Source organism: Cucurbita pepo, chromosome 6 (genome assembly GCF_057944985.1).
Source record: "Cucurbita pepo subsp. pepo isolate OVF chromosome 6, ASM5794498v1, whole genome shotgun sequence".
Lineage (NCBI taxonomy): Eukaryota > Viridiplantae > Streptophyta > Magnoliopsida > Cucurbitales > Cucurbitaceae > Cucurbita > Cucurbita pepo.
In genome coordinates, this window is record NC_141803.1 from 9,951,347 (window position 1) to 9,959,226 (window position 7,880).

Genomic DNA, 7,880 nt, shown 5'->3' on the forward strand with positions numbered 1-7,880 from the left:
GGTGTGGATGGGTTGATTCCATTATTTAATAAGGGTTGCTTAGGTTAAAAAATTTACAGTCAAACAATGGAACTGGATCTAAAAAATGTCTCAACTCAACCTAATGCAACCCATGAACATTCCAAAGTGTGCAATTATGATATCATACTATGAGAGTTACACTCGTCACAATAATGTCGAAAAATATTAACCCCAATTCAGTTTTTTTCACCGTGTGGTTCTTATTAGGATTTCAACTTTAAGCTCATAGATCAGTGTAACGACAGAGGATTAAAAAAAAAAAAGACGAAAACTCCAACGAGACCCGAGAATTATGGGGAGCGCAAGAATTCTCGTTGTAATGCCTCATACCATGCTTTCTTGACCCCCAAGAATCTCCACACTCCTTCCCATCCTTCAGCTCATGCCCCAAAACACTGCTGCACAAAGAAAGAATGAAAGAGAGAAAAAAAAAAGAATTAAACCCTCACCAATGAGCTTAACGAGATGAAAAACAACGTCGAAACACCAATCCCACAAGACGAGAGATCCCACCAACACTTGTACATGCACAAGAGGTGAGTTCTTGTACAATAACTATGTAATTGTCGTTGAAAAAAGGGAGTTCGAATCTCGAAATAGTTGTCATCACAGATCTGGTGGTTGTAGGTATTTTCATCCCATAATATGATATGGGAGGTGAAGAGAAAGAAGAAACGTTGAATAACCAAAAGAAAATAGCGAGAACCGAATGTCTGAATGACATTACAGAGGAGAGAGAAAGTTGCTAGAGTAAAGGAGAAACGAAGGTCATAAAGACCGTGAACATGAAGAAGCTAGTTTACTTAGAATGGGAAGGAAATTAACATGGTGGTTTACCAGTCTTATAATGTATGCTTTGTTAACATGGTGGTTTACAAGTCCTACAATGTATGCTTTGTTTCTCATTTTCTTCTACCATTTTCAACCGTCTAAGCCCATCATTGGTGAGTTTGGGCTGTCACAAGGACGAAAAGAAAATATGTATAATAATTGAAAATAGGAAGGTTAAGATCGGCTGTATGCAAAGAAGTCGGGTCAATTTTCCTTTAAAAAAATTATGGTCAATTCCACTTTTTAATATGAAACCAATCAGCTCAACATTTTTTCCTAAAAAAATATCATTAAAGTTTATGAAATGGAAGAGATCTTTAAGAGACTGTTATGAGAAAACATAGGGAAAGATCCAGGAGAAATTCCCAAGTAATTCTAATATTAAGACACTTAATTTTTTTCTAGACCATGTATGAACCAAAAAAAAAATGTAAATAAAAAACTAAGAAATAAATAAAAGAAGGGAAACTTTGTCCCACATTGTTAAAGCTGAGAAGTGGGGGGTTGGCCTCTACTATAAAAAGGAGGTCCCCCACTTCATTTTATTATCTTAAATGAACGATTCGAGTCCGTTAGAGAGTACACTTTTTGATGGCTCAATGCCAAAATTTTGGCTGATCCAGTGTGGGTTTGATTCGGCTGATCCAGTGTGGGTTTGATTCGCTCGTACCCTTTCCTCCACGTTTCAATTTTTAGAAAGCAGTTAAATTAGTATGACCAATTTTTGGCTAGTTAAATTTTTTGAATCGATTTTAAAGTTTTTATGCATAATTGAGCTTTGTTTAAATTATTAGGAGTAAATTTCTCTGCATAATTAGGCTTTGTTTAAATTATTAGGAATAAGTTTCTATGCATAATTAAGTTTTGTTTAAATTATTTGGAGTAAGTTTCTATGTGTAATTGATCTTAGTTTAAATTATTGGGGGTAAGTTTTTATGCACAATTAACTTAGTTTAAATTATTAGGATGGAGTTTTTATGCCGCTCAAGTTAAATTTATGGAATCAAACTTAAATTGTTTATGCATAATTAGGCATGGTTTATGAGAATGTTTGATTAATCCACCACACCTAAATGGTGTGAAAGTTATCTTATTTATAATCAAATAAATTACAAGGATATGGAAATAGTAATAAATAGAAATAACAATAAATAGAAAGATACCTATGGTAATAAGGCAAATATTAGATATTTGCCTTATAATAAAATATCAAATATAATATATATGGTAAACTATAATTTATTACTAAATATCCTTAACACCCCACCGCAAGCTGAGCGTCGGATTTGAACGAACGTGAAGCTTGGATCTGAAAAATTCAAAGTGGTTGAGAAACACTTTTCGTGAAGATGTCAACAACCTGGTTTAGAGGAGGCATAGAGAAACACTTTCTTTGCCATCGAAAATTGCAGAGGGATCGCCGCTCAGCGGCGATGCTGCCTTGGCTTCGACGAGAATATGTCTAACCCATGAAGAGGGATTGTCGCTTAGCGACGATGCTACCTTGGCTCTGGTGAGAATATGTCTAACCCCAAGAAGTAGAAGGGGAAACCTAGAGCAAGGGACTAAGACAATGTTGAAGCCGGAAGAGTCGCCACATTGGGCGAAGGAGCCAATTTTGGCGAGAAGGGCAGCCAGAAGAGTCGCCACATTGGGTGAAGGAGCCAATTTTGGCGAGAAGGGCGGCGGCAACTTGGTTGGCGAAGAGGCCAGTGCGGCGCCTAGATTCCAAAGGTAAATCTCTGCATAAGGTTGATGGGCTTATCGAGATTCTGTATATTTTCGAAGAGAACGCTGATGAAGATCCTAAGATTAGGGTTTCTGTGAAGGATGAAGGATGAAGGGAAAATTTGAAAGAAAATGAAAGAGGCTATGTTTGGAAAAGGTGAGGTTGTATGTACAGAGTATGACGAAGGATGATTTGGAGGTCAAAAGGGTGGAGCCGAAGAGTAATCAATCGGCTCCGCCTGCGGCAGCCATGAAGACTGCCCCTGCGGCGTCAAAGCCAGCAGGGGTGGTGGAGAAGAAGATTAGAGGATTCAAAAGCCATAGATGAGAAAGGATCGAGGTTGTTAAATCGAAAGGGCTCTGATACCATGAGAATGTTTGATTAATCCACCACACCTAAATGGTGTGAAAGTTATCTTATTTATAATCAAATAAATTACAAGGATATGGGCATAGTAATAAATAGAAATAACAATAAATAGAAAGATAGCTATAGTAATAAGGTAAATATTAGATATTTGCCTTATAATAAAATATCAAATATAATATATATGGTAAACTATACTTTATTACTAAATATCCTTAACAGTTTAAATCATTAGGAGTATGTTTAAAATTATTCCATGCAAGATTAAGTGAGTCAACTCCCATAGTACTAACTTATGATTGTTGGACACATTAGACGGAATTAAATTTCAGAGAGCAGTGTTAAGTAGCGCTAGCATCAAGGAGTCGTAGTAGCTTTGGCCTAGGTCAACCAAGTAAGTGGCCCTACCGTTGTGAAATTGTACGTTGTATGGTGGCACATGCCTTTGGTTTCATAATTTGTATGTTGAGACTGCTATGATTTAATACGTAAATGTTATACAATGTCGTTATGTTGTGTTAGATGAATTGATATAAGATATAATGTGATGTGATATTTTATGTTCGAATTGCATTATGTGACTGGTAAGGTATTTACTGTATGAATTGCGCGTTACGAAATGTTATGTTGAACGCTTGAAAATGTTACGTTATGTCTTTTAATTGCATGTATAACATGAAATGAAAGACATGAAAAATGATAAATAGTATGAAATATAACCCTGGTACAAGCATGAACGATATGATAACTGACAAACATGAACGATATGATAACTAATATGAGAAATGGTATGATACGAATAAAATGATAGTGGAGTTATATTTAATAATGTTTCAAATGGAAAAATATTGAGACCTCGTGAATTAATGTGTGCTCATGCATTCGGGAATACCCATCATGTTTGCTATACCTTAGTAATACAAAATAAGCTTTTTCGATACAATACTTGTAGAGTCACAGACTACTCACGACACAAATAAACTCACTCACAAAAAATCTCAAGAAATCATTTCTGATATGGAAGATCAGACAAAGCTTCAACTACAAAGCATATTAAAAATTCCAAGAGATCAGACAACCTACACCGACCTCACTTTGATACAAGATTGTTGAACATAACTCGTGAGAAAAACTCACACTCTTTATTAACACCAAACGAAAAGAGAATACAAGATACTTGGTAGAATACTACTGCTTTGTTTTTTGTTTTTTATTTATGAAACCTAGGTAGGGTGGAGAACTTTTGCATGGTTGGAATACTTCAAGAAGTTTTGCAAGCTAGGGTTTCTACAAAGGTAGAATTCTTGCACTCCTATTTATTACCTTGTTTTAATTCATAATAAAAATCAAACGGTTCCCAATGTTTCCGCTATGTGGATGAAGAATTCATTCCCTTCACACAGGATTCCAGGCAACGTCACTTGGAACATATGAACCCTTGGATGTAGGTTTTAGACTACACCGCATGGAATGTAATAAGCCTATGGCGTAGGTTTCATATTGAATTGCAAGGAATGAATAAAACCTTAAATATAGGTTAAAACTACATCACTTGAAAAGCATGAAGCATTGGACATAGGTTAAAATTGTGTTGCTTGGAATATATGAATTCTTGGACACAGGTTATTAGGTTCATGTCTTGTACTATAATTCCTAGGGAAATAAGAATAGGAACCAAGAACAAAATGAAGGACAAAGAAAATAACTAAGAATTAAAGATGAGGAATAAAACATGGATCGAGATCCAAGTTCTCATTATTAAGATTAGAGAACCTTGGAACTAAGACCCTTAAAAGCAAGAACTCTAGAATTGAACTTAAAGATCATAAGTTCTTAAGTCAAGAATATGACAAAAAAGAGTGTGATATCATAGTGCGCATTAAGGACACGATTAAGAGCATATAAATAGGCTACCTACTGAATATTTGTACCAAACACACCTTAACGACACGATTAAAAGCCTATAAGTAAGCTACTTACTAAGTTTTTGCACTCATTCAAGATTTTTCTTGTTTTTCAACTGATAAGAAGAAGCTGGTCGACGATGGACACAAATAGGAGCCGGTGCCATATAGAGTCAAACATTGTTTTAATCGCTTAAAATATATTTTATGTTTTCAAGATAATCGCTTAAAAGGCGTCGACGTCTGCATGCATGAACCATGTCGCTTTGTGGTGAAGACGTGCATGGGTTGTAAACGGGTCAAGGCGTAGAGTTCGGGTCATTCTCTCGAGTGGTTCCTTTTGTGCGCAGGTTGTGGTTGATGGTACTAGGCTCGGTTGGGCTGAATAGTTGCAGTTGGTGGAGCGATCGATGTTGTAGGCGGGCCAAACATTGCAAGTGGGCTTTGGGGCTTTGTTCGTTGCTACTTGCCATCACCTTGGTTGTGGGCCAAGGCTAGGGTTTGTCATAATTCAAGCCAGGATTGTAATCGTAGTTTACCAAAATTTGACCCGACCCGACTGTATTTGAATTTTTTGAAAATTTTCTCTCTTCTCAAGAGCTTATAGTTGTTGACTTTTGATCCCTTCTTCCTTCTTCTTGTCTTTCCTTTCTCTCTCCTACGACTTTACGAAGCCATAGATGTGACTACCATTGTAGACCTGTATTTCGTTTCGATTTTTCAAAACACTCGACGCTTGCCAAAAATTTCCCCCCATGAATATGATCTCCTTACGTCGGTCTTTTTTTCTGTGCTTCCTTCTCCAACCGATGGAGATATCTTTTGTATAACAAGGAGAGATTGAGGATGATTTTAAAACGAGAGGTGGGGTTTCAGTTTGCCTTAATCGATTTACGTCCATCGAAAAACTACAATGACCATCCATCGTCTCTCTATTACTTGCATTTCCTCTATTGCAGGCATGTGTTATGAGGGCAGAGTGGAGCGTGGCTTTATTTGGCGTATTCTAGGTAGAGGGTGCGAGGATTCGATGACTAGATTATTCTTTTTATTTGTAACCGTTATAAATACAGTTGGAATTAAGGAGAATTTTTGGAGACTACATTGTTTTTGTACAACTTTAGTAGACATGCTTTGTTTGTGGTGTTTTGGCTAGATAATGAACTTTGGCTTCAAGAGTGATGCAACTATTGGCACTGCATTTGGGGGATTGATGAGAAGGGTTTTTCTTTATATAATAGTCAAACAAAGTTATTCAACCCCACTCATTCATGGAGTTCTTAGACCAAACCATAACCTTTCCTCCACTCCACATCAAATCTTTTCCTTTCTTTCGAAGTTGTGTGCTTACTACAATACTTATCTACTTATCTAATAAAAGCAAGTCTATTTGACATTTGAGTTCTCAATTATACATAGACTTTGAACAAAATAGTGCATGTATAGCAATGAAATATTCAAGTTATCATCCAAAAGTAAAATACTGACTTCAAAATGAATATACCGGTCTTGATTTTATTCAAAAACTTCTAGCACCAAAATAGAAGAAACTTGAGAAGGAGACAATGACAATATAGTTAGGAGAAGTATGTGTAACCTAAGATTTGGGATCTGGATGTGATACCTTGCTAAATAGAGCCTAACTTAACAGACTAACACCCTTAATATCCCTTCAGTTTTTTTGGATTTTCTTTTATTAGTGTTTTACATAATATAATAAAATAAAAAATAAATAAATAAATCTATCTTAAAAAATGGTTAAAAATGTGTTTGAGTGCAATGATTGTATATATACATTTAGTTCAAAAGGATCCAAATGAAACACAAACAAATTCTAACTCCATAAATAATGAAGGCCATGAATAATCTCTATATGATTTTGTTGTTTATTTCTGCATCAATTTCTAATGTTTTTACTTGTTTTGCAAGCTAATATCATGAATCACATTGGAAAGTGACCATTCATAATAATCAAGACGTATCTTTACTGACCCATTGCAGATCGAAAAATGACGACTTAGATAAATAAGGGTGTTACACCACAATAAGTTATTCATGGAGACCATATTATATTATATATATATATCTAAATTTATGGATTTCATAGTTTATTTTATTTTTATTTAACGGTTAGGGTGGAATTTCAAAACTCCACACATTTTAAAAGTATAATATCTAACATCAAAAAAATTCTTGATAATGAATTTTATTATTAAAAAATTATAGTCATAATTTTTTAATTTTTTAATTTTTTATCTTTTAAGGATTTAATTACAAGTTCTTTTAGGTGGGGTTATTTTATTTATTTATTTATTTATTATTATTATTATTTTGGTTAATAAATGTGTGGGGTGAGTTTGAATTGTACTTATCATCTTCATCGGTGCATATATTGTCTCACCTAGTTGAATGACCAACAAATAGGTATTTGGAAATTTTTATTTAATTGAACATTTTACTATGTAATTGTATAAACTTGTTCTAATTTTTTTCATTTTTTCAATTGAATTTGTGCCCATCTGACCTGATTTAGAGAAGCATATTCTTCAGTTCAAACAGGAATACAGTTGGGAATTCAAAGAGAGCATGTCGCAGACAACATTGTATTGGTGTAACTTTAGGAGCAATTATGGAAAACTTTCATTCTAGGTTTTTTGGCCAGAGAATAAAATTTGGCTTCAAGATCGATGTAACTATAGACACTACATTTGGGGTGTAGATGAGAAGAATTTTTCTTTATATAATAGTCAAACAAAGGTATTCGAGTTCATTTATCCATAGAGTTCTTAGAAAAATCCATCTCCATCGACTTACTTCAAATCAAATCTTGTCATTTCTACACAATGTTTGTACTTGCTGTAATAGTACTATAACACAGTGTCTATTAATCATTTAAGTTCTTAAACCTATGGAAACTTTTAATATAAAAATGAGTACATTGAATCAAATATTAAAGTTGTTATTGAAGAATAAAATATTGTCCTCAAGGTAAATATCAAAGTCTAAATTTTACCGAAAATTTTCAAGCA